We start from the raw sequence: 17,384 nt of genomic DNA, 5'->3' as shown, positions 1-17,384 counted from the left end.
TAGGAACACCTGTAGAATAAAGCTAATGAAGTACTTAAAGGAAAATTTACAATCTTAAGTAAGTATACTAGAAAAGAGGCTGAAAGATCTTTAGCTAAACATCCCCTTTCCAGAAGTTAGAAAAAAGAGAGCAAAATTAAGGAAAGTAGGAGGGAGATAATGCTAAAAGCAGAAATGAAAGAAATGAGAAATAAAATAGTGGTATGTCAGACACTGCCTGTACTGCCTCAGGAGAGCCAGCTGTGCACACCTCTTCCCAATTCCATTATCAGTAGTATCATACTGGTAGCTTGAAATTGCCTCTGATGGGAATCTTCACACTGGAAATCCAACAACATAGTGTTTTGTTTTGTTCAGAGCCAGTTCACTAGCACATCACTTAATACAGTAGATTTTTAAAATCCAAAGTTGATTTTTTTGAGGGAAAAGACTAACAACATTGACAAAAATTTAATGGGATTGGGCAATAAAAGGAGAGATATTAACAACTTAGTAATGAAACTGTATTTTAGAAATCAAAAGATAACATAAACAACTTAATGCAAATATAATTTAGATGATTGTGCAAATCTCAAGAAAAACAACTAGCTCACTCAAGAGAAGAAAATATGAATAGTCCCAAACCATTATATAATTTGAATCAGTAGTAAAGAATTCACACACAAATTCCAGGTCCATGTTTCCACCAGTTAGTTCCTCCAAACTTTGAAACATTCCATTTTTTATTGTATAAGGCGACCATAACTTTTGTACTAATTATGGAATCTCCAAACCTTGAAAACCCAACTCTTTGGAACTCATTTGTTGAAAAAAATGTGACTTAGTGACATGATAATCACTTATATATCACTTAGCTGATGATATGTTTTGCTGTGGAAATATTGATATTTTTGATCGTAGGTACTGGCCTATTTCTTCTCATATAGTGTACATTGCATGTTCTGTGGTACCTTTCCAACATCCAGAAAAGTTTGTATTTCAGAACACATCTGACTCCAAGTATTTCAGGTAAATTAGGACCTATATGGAAGTGTGATTTTTAGACTTTAGGATTGAGAATAACTTTTTTTAGCCATAAAGGAAAAGATTGATAAATTCAACTACATTAAAATTAAGGACATTTATTTACAAAATACCACCATAAAGTGAGTGGAAAAGTCAACATGGGAGAAGAAGTTTGCAAAGCATATAATGAGGAATTAGTAACCAAAATATATAGACAGCTACAAATCAATAAGAAACAGATGACCTAATACTAAAAATAGGCAAATGGCTTAAGTAGGTACAGCACCTATGAGGAAATATAAATGACAACAGAAAAGATGCACATCCATATTAGTAGCCACAGAAATGAACATGAAAATCACAATGCCATACTAGTACGCACACATCAGACCAAAGAATAATTAAGTCTGACAGTAATAAACTTTAAAGCAGGATGAAGCAAAGAGAATCCTCAAACACTAATTAATGGTAGTGTAAATTGATACAATCACTTTGGAAAACTGACTTTATCTAGTAAAGTTGAAGATACACATTCACTATCATGGCAATTCTATTCAGAATCTCTTGTATATGTGCATCTTTGTAATAGCTAAAAACAAACAATCCAAACATATCAACAATCAGTTCAGTTCAGTTCAGTTGCTCAGTCGTGTCCGACTCTTTGCGACCCCATGAATTGCAGCATGCCAGGCCTCTCTGTCCATCACCAACTCCCGGAGTCTACCCAAACCCATGTCCATCGAGTCAGTGATGCCACCCAACCATCTCATCCTCTGTCGTCCCGTTCTCCTCCTGCCCCCAATCCTACCCAGCATCAGGGTCTTTTCCAATGAGTCAACTCTTCGCATGAGGTGGCCAAAGTATTGGAGTTTCAGCTTCAACATCAGTCCTTCCAATGAACACCCAGGACTGATCTCTTTTAGGATGGATTGATTGGATCTCCTTGCAGTCCAAGGGACTCAAGAGTCTTCTCCAACACCACAGTTCAAAAGCATCAATTCTGCAGTGCTCAGCTTTCTTCACCGTCCAACTCTCACATCCATACATGACCACTGGAAAAACCATAGGCTTGACTAGACGGACTTTTGTTGGCAAACTAATGTCTCTGCTTTTAAACATGCTATCTAGGTTGGCCATAACCTTCCTTCCAAGGAGTAAGCGTCTTTTAATTTCATGGCTGCAATCACCATCAGCAGTGATTTTGGAGCCCCAAAAAATAAAGTCCGGCACTGTTTCCACTGTTTCCCCATCTATTTCCCATGAAGTGATGGGACCAGATGCCATGATCTTAGTTTTCTGAACGTTGAGCTTTAGGCCAACTTTTTCACTCTCCTCTTTCACTTTCATCAAGAGGCTCTTTAGTTCTTCTTCACTTTCTGCCATAAGGGTGGTATCATCGCATATCTGAGGTTATTGATGTTTCTCCTGGCAATCTTGGTTCCAGCTTGTGTTTCTTCCAGCCCAGCATTTCTCATGATGTACTCTGCATATAAGTTAAATAAACAGGGTGACAATATACAGCCTTGACGTACTCCTTTTCCTATTTGGAACCAGTCTATTTTTCCATGTCCAGTTCTAACTGTTGCTTCCTGACCTGCATACAGGTTTCTCAAGAGACAGGTCAGATGGTCTGGTATTCCCATCTCTTAAAGAATTTTCCACAGTTTATTGTGATCCACACAGTCAAAGGCAGTGAAATATAATGCACCAATGAAAATTGACAACCATTATAGCCATTTATAATAACATGATGAATCTCAGTGCTGAGTGAAGGAGGCAAATCAATGAAAGACTAAATATGTTTCCACTTACATCAGGTTCAAAAATGCAAAACTCAACTCTACTGTTAAGGATACATATATTAAATAGTAAAACTGTTAAAGAGATACAGGATGTGACCAGGGAAGGCTTCTGAGGGGCTGACAATATTCTGTTTCTAAAACTGGATGTTCTTTTATACTTATTCTTTGAACTGTACAATATATCTTATACACTCTTCTGTGAGTAAGAATGAATATATGTCATATATAAGTTTTAAATAGAGTAGTTGTTTGGCCAGATAAAGGTCATCTTTAGTACATTTGAGTCACAGAAAGGTAAAAATAATGGTAATTTAGAATATTTATAGTGTGATTACTAAGTTTTTAATGAATTTACCATTTTATGTGCTCTTCTAGGTCAAAAGTCAATAGTCTCTAGTGCTAACTGCCACTTGGGCAGCTAAGGAGTTCCTGCTGGTGTGCCTGGGGCACAGTGTGTGTGCATGTGCTCAGTCGTGTCTGACTCTTTGCAACCCCATACACTACAGCCCACCAGGCTCCTCTGTCCATGGAATCTTCCAGGCAAGATACTGCAGTAGATTGCCATTTCCTCCTCCAGATCTTCCCGACCCGGGGATTAACCTTTGTCTCCTGTGTCTCCTGCATGGGCAGGCAGATTCTTTACCAGATGCAACACATTGGGAAGTCCATGCCTGGTGCACAGATAAGGAGAATATTACCAAAGAGAGTCAGTGAGTTTCAGTAATGCCCTTTCCCCCACCCCTGCTTATTCTCAAGGAGCTCTGTGGTCTAGCCAAGAGCAAAATCAGCTAGAAGAGAGAAATTTTGAGGTGTTGATATGGTAAATAATAAAAACAGTAATGCAGGATAAGAATTGCAGAGGCCAGATTCACTTACAAAAATCTTGAAGACTGTGGGCAAGTAAAAGAATATGGGTGCCATAAAATGATTTCAGATGTGCTGTTTTGACCCAAAGGGAGTGTAATCTCCATCCTATGTTTGGAGAAGAGAGGAGGCGAAGAGAAGTCAGGGTGAAGAGGTAGAAGGCATGTCCTATTGCCATCGAGAGAAGCTTCGTGTGGGTGTTCTCCAGTTTGAACTAAGTAGCTCCCCAAACCAGTGGTGGGCAGGACCAGACAGATCCAGTAGCACTGAAAACGTGTGTGTTGTTTTTCTGTTGCTGCCCACAGACTTTTATTTATAATCTGTACTGTTTTACAAAGCAGTCATCACAGACACCTACTCAGGGACACAAACAAGAAAGATTCCTTTGACTTCAGTGTTGCTGCAGAGATGCTTTGGAATTCTTTTAGATTTCTGTGCTGAATCCTTGTGTTCTTCCTTCTATTAACTATAGGTGTGCTCCAAGCTGTTGCCTTTTTTTTCTCTTTTTCTTTTCTTTGCATTCTGTTTTCCATGGTGAGCTGATCATAGCTCTAGTTTGCTTTTTTTTTTTTTTCCAAAAAGACTTGCAAGTCAGTGTTTGAGTCCTAAAAGAACCTTTGTGCCAGTTCTCTCTTTCCAAGTCCCTAAGGTTTATCTCCATCTGATTGTCCTTCCCTCACTCCAATAAGGTTAAAATTGGAACACATAGTATTCTTTCTCCAGAACAGCTTCTGCTTATAAGCTGTTCTTTTCATCAGTTCTGTAAGTCCTTTGGCCTCTAGTTGGAAACTGTTGACTCTTCTTTCATGCTCCTTGCTCTGTACTTAAATAACCAGGTTACTTCAGAGGTATGAAGCACCTGCACAGTGCCAGGCATCATGGTTGACCTTGGGGATACAAAGATGAATAAGGATAGATCTTGGCCCTTGAGAAGCTCAGTCTTGTAGAGGACATAAGCCATACTGCCCTCTAATAAAGAGTATTAAGAGCTATGGTAGAGGCATGCACCAACTACAGTGGGAGCCTGGAATAGGAATTAAATCAAGAAAAGAAACAGGCAGTGCCAGAAGTTCAGTGGATAAGAGTGTGACTAGGTTTGAGTCCTATCCCCTCCCCCTGCCAGTGATGTCAAGCTGTGGACCTTGGACAGGTTACTGAACATATTATATACACATGGGTTTCCTCAACTGAAAATGTGGATGATTAGAATATCTACTTAGGTTTCTTGTAAAAGTTAAATGGAATATTCTAAACAAAGCACTTAGAATAGCACATGCAAAGATTTCATTCATTCACTCACTAAACAAATGTTGATTGAGGACTTACTGGGTGCTGGGCACTGTTTTAGGGCTTGGGAGACATCAGAGAACAATATAGATGAAAATTCCTGTTCTGTGGAATGTGAAATCTGGCAGAGAGACAATAAGCAGTAAACAAAAAAAAAAATTCTGAATATAGTGTGTGAGATAAGTGCTCTAGTGAAGATAAATATTAGTTATTAGTATTACTAATACTAATTAGTAACTAATTAGTATTACTAACTAACACTATTACTAATAGTATTACTGTATTTTAGAGGTCACTTGATCTTGTACTTAGAAATCCTTATGTTCCATTAAATCTAAGATGCGTTAATTATAATTTGCCCCATTATTTTATGTACCCCTAAGAAAAGAAAGTGAAAGTTGCTCAGTGTCTGACTCTTTGCGACCCCATGGACTGTAGTCTGCCAGGCTCCTCTCTGTCCATGGAATTTTCTAGGCAAGAATACTGGAGTGGGTAGCCGTTCACTTCTCCTGGGGATCTTCCCAAGGGATTGAACCAAGGTCTCCCGCATTGCAGGTGGATTCTTTACCATCTGAGCCACCAGGAACGCCCAACAATACTGGAGTGGGTAGCCTATCCCTTCTCCGGGGTATCTTGCCAATCCAGGAATCAAACCAGGGTCTCCTGCATTGTAGGCAGATTCTTTACCAGCTGAGCTACCAGCAAAGCCCATCTATTAGGGGAGCCCACTTAAAAAAGGAAAAAGCACTGTCAATTAAACTATAGCACAATGCTTTTTCATTACCTAAGATTCTTATCTTAAACTTACTAAAACCTATTTAAACATAGAAGGATGAATTTTTAAAAAATCATATCACAGCAATACAGAAGAAGGAAAAGCAGAAATTGACTAAGGTATTTCTGAAACTTCTTTACATTTTAAGTTCCAGTCCTCAGAATCTCTTTCTGATTCAATCACTTTGGGCACTTGAAGCAACTCCTCTTACCTTATCTTCTCCCCTCCCCTCCTCCTGTCTTTGCAGATCCACTGAAGAGCTGAAAACAATTCAGCCAACTTTGTAACTAGGTACAAGGAGCCTACTCTTCACTCCTATTTTAGGAATGTTGCTTAAATACATCAGTGACCTTCCACTAGCTGGCTGCCTTTAACATTTTGATTCTTAGAGGTGAAGAGTGCCCCCTTCTGACCTCCTAGATTTTCTAAGCCATGGACACTCAACTCTGCAAATATGGATGCTAGTGCTTTTTATGTATATGCACACACAGGTAGTGACAACTGTTATGACTGGGGTCTGGCATCTGTAGGATGCATTTGATTGTCCAAGGCGTGGAAATGCAGAAACAAAAATGGAGATGATAGAGTCAGTAAAATACTACATTACTAACTACTCTTAGGCACTGGGCTAAACATTGTACACTTATGATCTCACGTAATCCTTTTATCCATTGACGTAGGCCCTCTGCTATCCCTATTTTATAGAACTAAATTATCCAGTAGAAATGTAAGGCAAGCCACATATGTCAATTAAAACTTTTTCGTAGCCATATGAAAAAAAGTAAATTTGAAACAGGTGAAATTAATTATAATAATACAGTTCCTTTAACTTAGTATATTTAAAATATTGTCACTTCATCCTGTAATCAACCTAAAATATGAATAAGATATTCTGCTTTTCCTTTTTCATCCTAAGTCTTCTAAATCCAGTGTGTATTTTGGGGGGAGATTTAAAAAATTATTTTTTTATTTTTTGGTCTTACCATGCAGCATATGTGATCTTAGTTCCCCAACCAAGGATTGTGCCCCCTGCAGTGGAAGCTTGGAGTCCTAATCACTGAACCACCAGGGAAGTCCCCAGTGTGTATTTTAACTTAAAACACACCTTAATCTGGACTAATAACATTTCAAATGCTCAGTGGCCACGTGTAGATAGCAGCTACCGTATTAGACAATATGGTTATGGATGACAGACGGTTCGAATTGTTCAAGACACACATTAAATGTTAATTAGTTGCTTAGTCATGTCAAACTCTTTGCAATTCCATGGACAATAGCCTGCCAGGCTCCTCTGTCTATGGAATTCTTCAGGCAAGAATTCTGGAGTGGGTAGCCATTCCCTTCTCCAGGGAATCTTCTGGACCCAAGTCCCCTGCAATGCAGATTCTTTACCATCTGAGCCACCAGGGAAACCCATTAAATATATGGCAGTGTGGATACTCCAACTCAGATATAGATATAGCTATGAGATTAATTCTTGACATGTTAGTAAAAGTATGTTTTTACAACTATGGAAACTTTCCTAAAAAGATAACTGGTGTGATCCACAACGCAAATTTGGGCATAAAAGGAGCCTGACAGGACCCTTTCATAGAGTAGAGGTGTCCTGCCAACACTGGGCAGCCTACCTCTGGACTTTTGCATAAGAGAGAGATTTTAACTTTTATCTTGTTGAAGGTATGACTTCAGGTCTTTGTTACATGCAGCTGAAGAAATAAAAAGGATTTGATAGACTCTTCCTGAAAGACAAACAGGAATAAGATGGAATATAAGAGAAAGAAAATTAGCAGATCAGTCCATTAAATCCAGTATCCTACTAAAAGTTCAAGAAAGAAGAGAGGGGAGGAAATTTCCCAGAACCAAAGGACACAAAACTAGCTTGAAATGGCTCACCATGTGCCCAGCAAAAGTTGTGGAAGAGACTCAAATTGAAGCATGTTATTGGGAAAATTCAGAACACCAGAGAAGCCCCTGGAACTTCTAGAAAAATAATGAAGACTATTTACAAATTATTGGCAATCAGAATGGCTTTGTATTTTTCAAGAGTGGCATCAGAAGCCAGACGGCAACAAATCCAATGTCCTCACAGTTCTGAGGGAAAATTATTTGCAGCTTAGAATTTGAGAGCCAGTTTAAAAAAAAACTTACAATCAAATATGAAGCAGGATAAAGATGTTTTCAGAATTTTAAAAAAACCTCTCATATATTCTGTAAAGAAGCTATGGAGAACACCTTTCCCCAGAACAAGAAATTAAATGGAAGACGTGACATAGCATCCAGGAAGGAGGATCTCTGGCACAAAGAGAAACCTCACAATGATATCTTTGCAGAGAGCAACCAGTAGGTTCATACCAAAAGGAAGGTAGGTATTTCCAGGAAATAAATACAACTTTTAATATGCTTATGGCAGAAACATTAGCACATTTGAGAAAAAAAAAGCCAGTTTGAAATTCAGACTCCCCAAAAGGGCTAGTAGTAAGCCTCAGTAAAAAGGAAGGAGAAAAAAGTAAAGAAATATGTATATTTCTTTAGTAGTATATTACATGGTTCAGCAATGAACAAGGTTGGTATAACCATGAAGATGTAAATACCAACTATTCATTTAACCAACAATCAGAATAAAGTTAGGGGGATGAAGGGAATACAAGCTGGGTGGGGAGAGGAAATAGCTAATAGAATAAAGGCTTAGTGTGAAGTACCCAAGTGGCTTCACTTCACTTCGCTTCTTTTTTTCTTTTTTAATTACTTTTTTATTGAAGGACAATTCCTTTACAGAATTTTGTTGGTTTTTGTTAAACCTCAACATGAATCAGCCATAGGTATACATATATCCCCTCCCTTTTGAACCTCCCTCCCATCTCCCACCCCACCCCACCCCACCCTTCTAGGTTGATACAGAGCCTCTGTTTGAGTTTCCTGAGCCATACAGCAAATTCCTGTTGGCTATCTATTTGACATATGGTGATGTAAGTTTCCATGTTACTCTTTCCATACATCTCACCCTCTCCTCCCCTCTCCCCAAGTCCATAAGTCTATTCTCTATATCTGTTTCTCCATTGCTACCCTATAAATAAATTCTTCAGAATCATTTTTCTAGATTCCGTATATGTGCATTGCTGCTGCTGCTGCTAGGTCGCTTCAGTCATGTCCAACTCTGTGCGACCCCATGGACGGCAGCCCACCAGGCTCCCCCGTCCCTGGGATTCTCCAGGTAAGAGTACTGGAGTGGGGTGCCATTGCCTTCTCATATGTGCATTAGAATACGATATTGATCTTTCTGACTCACTTCACTCTGTATAATAGGTTCTAGGTTTTCATCCACCTCATCAGAACTGACTCAAATGCGTTCCTTTTTATGGCCACAGCTTACTTCTTACTGGTTGTGTGATGTTAGGTAAATTATTCTATTTCTTGTCTATGAGTTTCCTTGTCTGTAAAATAAGAAAATAATACCACTTCCCTCAGTTACTGGTTTTTGTTGTTTTCTGGCCATGCTTCTTGACTTGCAGGATCTTAGTTCCCCAACCAAAGACTGAATTCAGGCCCTCAGCTATGAAAGTGCAAAGTCCCAACCACTGGACTGCCATTGACCTCAGTTATTGTAAGGATAAAGTGAGTGTGTGTTTGTGTGTCCGTATACAGTTTAAGCATATAAAATGTACTGGTAAAAATATTCTACACAAAGTAAGGGCTTCAGTGAGGGTTTATTATGTTATTGTAGTAACACTAATGTGGTGGGAAGTGCTAAGTGCTAAGTCACTTCAGTCGTGTCCAACTTAAGTCTATACTCTCTCTAATCTATATTCTCCAAACTTGACTTAGAGTTTAAAATGCCACTGGTGGTGGTGGTGGTTTAGTCACTAAGTCATGTCCGACTCTTGTGACCCTAAGGGCTAGCCCGCTAGTCTCCTCTGTCCATGAGATTTCCCAGGCAGGAGTACTGGAGTGGGTTGTCATTTCTTTCTCCAAAATGCCAGTATACGCATGCTATTTAAAATATGAAGATAAAAATAGAAGAGACATGGGGGGGCCAGGGCAGCAAAAGAAGGTAGACTCTTAGGTCTCTTTAACAAAAAGCTTCATGCCCAGACTAATATGATAAAAGTGAAACTTATTTCCAAACAAGGTGCCCTTAGTCCTCAAAGCACTCTGCCTATTGGAAGGCTGCTGCGTGAGCCTTAATGAGCAATTCCTGCTATCCTTGGGTAATGACATTCAATCTACTTCCCAGCTCACTTCTCTCCCCTTAAGCCAAGTCATCTTTGCTCACTATAAAGCCTGTCACTTAAAGCCCAGTGAGTTTAGATAGCAAACCGAAGGCTAAATGAACAAGGTTGGTATAACCACGGTAATGTAAATACCAACTATTCATTTAACCAACAATCAAAATAAAATTAAGTTAGGGGGATGAAAGGAATACAAGCTGGAGTGGGGTGGGGAAATAGAGAACTAATAGAATAAAGGCTTAGTGTGAAGTAGCCAAGTGGCCTCACTTCAAATCACAGCTTACTTCTTACTGGTTGTGTGATGTTAGGTAAATTATTCTATTTCTTGTCTCTGAGTTTCCTCATCTGTAAAATAAGGAAATAATACCACTTCAGTTACTCCTTGATACTCCCACCAAGTCAAATGGCCCTACTCCAGAGTCTCAAACAAGCCCTACCCCATTTTCTATAATAGAGCTTAGAGGTTCAAACTCTGAATCTGTAATTTACTAGCTTCAGAATTTTTGGCAATTCACTCACCTCTCTCTGCCTGTTTGCTGGGAATTGCAGCAAGTCTGCAAGGAAATCTTTAGTTGATGCTCTATGCCCTTGTCAGTTAGCTTTTAAGGAATAGTCATCAATACCATGTTAGACAAGCTTTCAGTTAACATCCCCTGAACAGGGAGCAGAGCACTCTGAGGACTCTTCGGTAAGGACAGAAACCATATTCTGAAACTGACCCCAGTCCTTCATTACACTTGTAGTCTTGTGTACTTAAAAGAAAGATCATAGGATGACAGCCTGGCTGTGGCCCAGTTGCTAACCTCATTGGTAAGACACTGGGAAGAAAAGTTTTGTACCTTCACTCATCACGTCTGATGCAAACACAGAACAAAATTAGGAAATAAATCTTTTCTTTTGTACAATAAATGTCAAAACACATATGGGGATTAAAGCTCCCTTGTGGTATATAGAGGAAACAGTATTAGCTATTACAATAATTTGCATATCTAAAGCTTGTTTTTGTGACAAAAACAACCACTGCTATTAACAAACATGGACATTAAAGACCATCACCACCAAGAACAGTTTAGGTAGGAATAACTATTTAGTCTTTCTTAGATGATGCTCTTTCATCCTATTAAAATTCAAAGTGTTTCTTTGATACAGACCAATGGGTTTCCATGGAAACCTGCTTTATTACCTAGGCAACTAAGTGTTCATACTGGCACTGTTAGATTATTTTAAATTTTTCAGGAAATTCAGGCCTACTTAGATAAAAATTATGCTTCTTGGCTAAGTCAAAACTATTTCATTATTCCTTTGTGCCATGAAACTTTCCAGTTAACCTCAGTAAACACAAACAATAATGAAGTTTCTAATTGGTCCTGTGAATTCTACAACTCTTTATATTAGATAGATATTAAAGGAGTACAGTGGATCAAAGGTTTTATGAAGGATCTGTTTGACAAAATCCGTATTTTCTTTAGAGATTGATTGAAGGTCAGTTCAAGGTTGAGATTCAAGTGTCTGCAGAAGAAAGACTTTGCAGTTTAAAAGAATGCACAGTAAATTTCAATAGCTTAATCTTAGAGGGCTAGTGAAAGGTAAATCATGTGTATTGAAATAAGCAATCAATAATATCTGCTATTACTGTCAAGAACTGTGAACTGGATGCCACTACACATGAGTATTAACATGGTTGGATAAGCCTAGCCCAAAGAATCTGAGCACTCAACCTGGTGGGAGGTTACTTTTAGAGTTATGACTATGGTTATGACTTTTGTGTATTTTGTAGTTGATTTAGAGAAGCATAATCAAGGGTGCTTGTCAAACCTATGTGAGGTCTGGGGATGGAGGAGTAGCTCATAGTTTTAATGAAAGACTCAAGGATACCAACAGGCTAGGATGATGAGCTGCAATAAACAAGACAGAATCATGCTACTCCCCTGCTTAATCAGTTCTAGTGGTTTCCTATTGCTGACCAACAAATGCCCTAATACCCCAGGATGGTGCTGAAGACCCTCACATTAAGACAGCTTGTTTTCTGACTTTATCTTCTACCACTCCCCTACCTCTCTTTATCTGAGCTATTTGCTTTCCCCAGATCTTGCCCTTAACATTCTGCATTTCTCCTTGCTTTTTCATTCATCGAAGTGCCTTGTCATCCACTTCTTTCTGAAAATCCTATTCATTATGTTAGACCCAACTCAAAAGTTATTCCCTTATTGAAGTAGTTCCCGATCCCTCCAGATCTAAACAGCAAGAAGTCAGCCCGAGAGTCAACTGTCTCACGCTGCCCTATATTAGGGGTCTTGGTGACCTTGATCAGTCCTCTTTTTAACTTCTAAGTTTCTTAAAGATAGGAGCTGGTTAAGGGACTTCCCTGGACATCCAGTGGTTAAGATTTCATGCTCCCAATGTAGGGGACACAGGTTTGATCCCTGGTGGGGGAACTACCATCCTGCATGCTGCATGGCACAGCCTAAACAATAAATTTTTTTTTTAATTTAAAGATAAGAGCTGGTTCAATTATGCAGATTACATTTTTAAAGTATTTGTGGAACAAATAAATGATAAATGTGAAATCTTATTTGTGTTCAAAACAAAATGATTTCAGGAGAATAGGATGGAATGAACATCTAACTAAATCTTAGGAACCTACTTGACCATAAGTAAAATAAATACTGTGAGTACTAAAAGCTAATGTAAAATAGGCTACACTGTCCAGATGAGAGAACAATATTTGTGTTACCAGATGTGAAACAATGATCATTCTATATGAGCTCTGATTGTTGAATGCTTAAAGAATTGCTGCAAGGTGTGACTGTAGTGGGAAAGGCTTTACCTGTAGGGTGTAAATTATCATTTACCTTGCCAATAACAGCATATCCCTCAGTCCAGAACCTGATTAGATCTCTCCACATCCTCAGATCTACAGAGACTAAGAAGCTTGAATCCTGTGTCTCTGGCCATGATTCAAAGGGGAACACACTGGCCAAAAAGCAAAGGATTCATCTTATGGTGGGAAATAAAAATGTTGGCAGCTTTCAGGAACAGTCTGAGAACCATGAATCAGGATGGGGGCAGAAGAAGGATGACCACTACACATTAAGCTGAAAATGTGTGGGTCAAGTCAAGAGCCACGAGCGAAGTGACCACTGGAGGGAGGGCAGCGACAGCCAGAAGCCTGCAGAGTGCCGCAGTCCTGAAGGCTCAGAGAGGGTCTATGGGTCCCTAAGGAAAGGCGTCTGTGTCTGGGCAGTTTGTGTTTCTGTAATCATTTCTGTTTTGCTCAGAAACCATGCAGGCAATAGAAGGACTGAAACATTTAAAGTGTTGAGAGAAAACCCCCACCAATCTAGAATTTTGTATCTCGCAAAATTATCCTTCAAAAATGGAGAAATAAACAGACAAAAATGAAGGGAATTTGTTGCCAGTTGAACCTAACTTGCAAGCAATATGTAAAAAAATTCTTTAGAGAGAAGAAAAAGAAAATAGGTCAGAGACTTGGATCTACATAAAGAAAGGAAGAGCTTTGGAAAAGGAATAAGTAAAAGTAAAACTTTTATTTTTCTTATTTCTAGTTGATCTAATAGATAAGTTTATTAAAATAATAACAAGGCATGCAATTATGTATGCTTGTGTATCTTTTATATGTGTATGTATCTATATATGTTTATGTGTGTGTGTGTGTGCTCAGTTGCTCAGTTGTGTTTGACTCTTTGCAACCCCATGGACTGTAGCCCTCCAGGCTCCTCTGGAATTTTCCAGGCAAGAATACTAGAGTGGGTTGCCATTTCCTACTCCAGGGGATCTTCCTGACCCGATGATAGAATCCATGTCTTTTGCATCTCCTGCATTGGCAGGTGGATTCTTTACCACTGCGCCACCTGGGAAGCCCATGTTTATGCATGCTTATATATAAATAAAATTAGGATTATCTTATTATAATGTACTCACACTACATGTGACATGGTACAGTGTTATTTGAAAGTGGTTGGGTTAGTTGTAAGTCTATAATACAGAATCTAGGGCAACCACTAACGAAAGTTAAAAAAAAAATAAGTATAACTGATATGCTAGGAAAGAAGAGAAAGTAGAATCATATAAAATGCTCAATGTTAAAACAAATATATAAAATCTATTGACAATTGGCTTTCCTGATAGCTCAGTTGGTAAAGAATCCACCTGCAATGCAGGAGACCCCAGTTGGATTCCTGGGTCTGGTAGATCCAATGGAGAAGGGATAGGCTACCCATTCCAGCATTCTTGGGCTTCCCTTGTGGCTCAACTGGTAAAGAATCCACCTCCTATGCGCGAGACCTGGGTTTGATCCCTGGGTTAGGAAGATCCCCTGGAGAAGGGAAAGCCCTACCTACTCTAGTATTCTGGCCTGGAGAGTCCCATGGGGTCACAAAGAGTCAGACAGGACTGAGCGACTTTCACTTTCATTTCATGAGCTCAGGGGATGACTCTTTGCCTATTCTGACTTTGAATTTCAAAAAGGACTTTCTGGAGATGGTGTGCTTTGCCTCATAAGAGTTTTTCAGTAACTAAGGTAGTGAGACGTGTTGTAATAGCTGTAGACGTGTTCCCAAAACAGATCTGAAGAATCTTTCCTGCTTTCTCACTGTAGGGGATGCTCAGAGGCCTGGTATAGACCAGACAGAAACTGTAAACCAATGAATATAGTGATTGCTGCTATTTCTTGTTGTTGCTGTAAAGTTGGAACTGTATCAAATATTGAATTTCACTAATAGACCCTCAAAAGCAATGCTTCGCTAAGTTGGTAAAGAATCTGCCTGCAGTTCAGGAGACCTGGGTTCAATCCCTGGGTCAGGAAGATGCCCTGGAGAAAGAAATGGTAATCCACTCCAATATTCTTGCCTGGAAAATCCCATAGACAGAGGACCCTGGCAGGCTACAGTCCATAGGGTCATAAGAATCAGACACAACAGAAGCGAATGAGCACACAGCACCAAAAGTAATGCATTACATCAAAACACCATAAATGATGAAAAATCACTTTAGTTTCCAGTTTTTATTAGTAAATGTTTCGAACAGTTCCCAGATTCATACATGAGAGTGACAGACAAGTACAGATGAAAGACTAAATGTGAGCTTTCATATACACAGAATGTTTTAGAATCGATTTCTTCATCTTAAGTATAAAATAACCTGGTAAAAGCCTAAAAAGTCTCAAGATTCCCTATGGTTGAGTTGTTTGGAAATATGTACTGGTTCCTGCAGACATCTATTATTAATTGTAATGTTAATAAAATCATCCGTGTAGTATATACTTCCGAGCTCCCATAAAAGTTAAAAGAGTTTCTATTTTTAGTTGAATTTTCTGCTTGTTGACTTTCCATCAGAAGTCCTCACGGAACTCTCTCTGCCAGACTTTGGCCAGGGAGCTGCCCTCCTTATCGATTCTTTGCTTGTGCGATTGATCTAGTCACATTTCTGTGTTGAAAGCAGCCACTCTCAAGTCCATTAGCTACTTTTTATGAGCACAGTGCCCATGTAACAGTCCCAGATGGGATTCTAGGACCAGTCTGCCTTTCCTGCTCTGACAGCTTGTGATGGCCCCCGGCTCCACTCTTTGTAAGTTTTTAGCAGATGTCTGCTGTCTGCTCCCTCCTAGAGTTCCATTATGGTGCTTGGTGAAGAAGGGACATCTCCCCATTGGTGTTTTTTGCATAAGCTCCTTCTGGTTACAGTTTATGTATCATCAGCTAAAGGTGGATATTTGAAAGGATTAATACTCATGATTATGCCTGTGCCCTACCTCTCTAACATTATCTTCTACCATAAATATTGCTCTTCCCTCTGCTTTTAGTAGTCCTTTCCCACTTTATTTACCTTGAAAATGCTCACTTAAGTGGTATCTTCTCTCTGAAGTCTCCCTGGGCTCTTTCTTTTCTAGGCCATTAGTCAGTTCTAGTCCCACCCCATCTATCCTTGGATATATGACCATTATATTACTTACCAGATTCTATTTTCTGTCTCCATCCATAGCTCAATGATTTTTTTTTTAAGTGGTAAAATAACATAAGGTAACATAAAATTTGCAATTTTATCCAAGCAAATCAGTGTCATTAATTACATTCAAATTGTTCTGTAACACCATATATAACACCATATATAACACCACCAGTGTTTCTGTAACCATCCCCACCAGTATTACTAAAACTTTTCACTCCAAACAAAAACTCTGTACCTATTAAACAATAACTCCTCAATTTCCTTCTGTCCCTCCTGGGCCCTAATAATCACCAATCTACTTTTGGGACTAGAACTGACTAATGGCCCTACCTTTGGCCCTAATAATCACCAGTCTACTTCTAAGTTTATGACAGTAAGTCTTTGGGATACCTAATATTCCAGTTTCCTTATAAAAGTGGAATAATACAGTATTGTCCTTTTGTGACCAGCTTATTTCACTTAGCACAATATTTCCCAGATTTATCCATATTGTAGCATGCATCAGAACTTCATACTTTTTCAGTGGCTGAATAATATTCCATAAAACATAGTGTATGTCTACATATTATTTTGTTTATCCATTTTCATATTTTGATAGACACTTGGATTGCTTCTACATTTTGACTATTGTGAATAATGCTGTAGTGAACATTGGTATACAAGTATCTGTTCAAATTCCTGTTTTCAGTTATTTTGAATCTATATCTAGAAGTGGAATTGCTGGGTCATCTGGTAATTCTTGGGTTTCCCTGGTGGCTCAGATGATAAAGAATCTGCTTGCAATCCAGGAGACCTAGGTTCAATCCCTGAGTTGGGAAGATCCCCTGGAGAAGGAAATGGCAACCCACTCCAGTATTCTTGGCTGAGAATTCCATGGACAGAAGAACCTGGCAGGCTACAGTCCATGCAATCACAAAGAGTCAGACACGACTGAGCAACTAATATATACACACACATGGTAATACTATGTTTAGATTGTTAGGAAACTGGGAAGCTTTTCCATAGCAGTTGTACCATTTTATCTTCCTACCAGCAGTGTGTAAGAGTTTCAGTTTCCCCACATACTCATCAACACTTTGTTTTGTATTTAAGAAAAAAATATATATATACTTATATATATACATGTATAATTATTATAGTCATCCTAGTAGGTATGAAGTGGTGCCTTGCTTTTGACTTGCTTTTCCCTAATGTTTAGTGATGCTGAGTATCTTCTCATGTGCTTATTGACCATTTGTATATCTTCATTGGAGAAATGTTTATTCAAGTCCCCTTTGCTTATTTTAATTAGTTATTTTTATCTTTTTAATATTGAGTGTTAGGAGTTCTTTATATATTCTGATTATGAGATCCTTGTCAGCTATGTGAGTTTTAAATATTTTCTCCCATTTTGGGGACTTCCCTGGTGGTCCAGTGGTTAAGACTCTGTGCATCCGCCACAAAGGGTGCAGGTTTGAA

The 17,384-nt window shown here is 38.8% G+C and overlaps 1 long non-coding RNA gene across 1 annotated transcript in view; it reads left to right on the top strand.

The window, feature by feature from the left end:
- LOC145538425 (uncharacterized) overlaps positions 1-17,384 on the top strand; it is a 43,822-nt gene that overhangs the window by 872 nt on the left and 25,566 nt on the right. The window lies entirely within an intron of this gene.

The sequence above is a fragment of the Giraffa tippelskirchi genome, chromosome 2 (assembly GCF_054371585.1).
Source record: "Giraffa tippelskirchi isolate mGirTip1 chromosome 2, T2T-mGirTip1v1.2.pri, whole genome shotgun sequence".
NCBI classification, from domain to species: Eukaryota; Metazoa; Chordata; class Mammalia; order Artiodactyla; family Giraffidae; genus Giraffa; species Giraffa tippelskirchi.
This window is presented reverse-complemented; position numbering and strand designations above follow the sequence as displayed.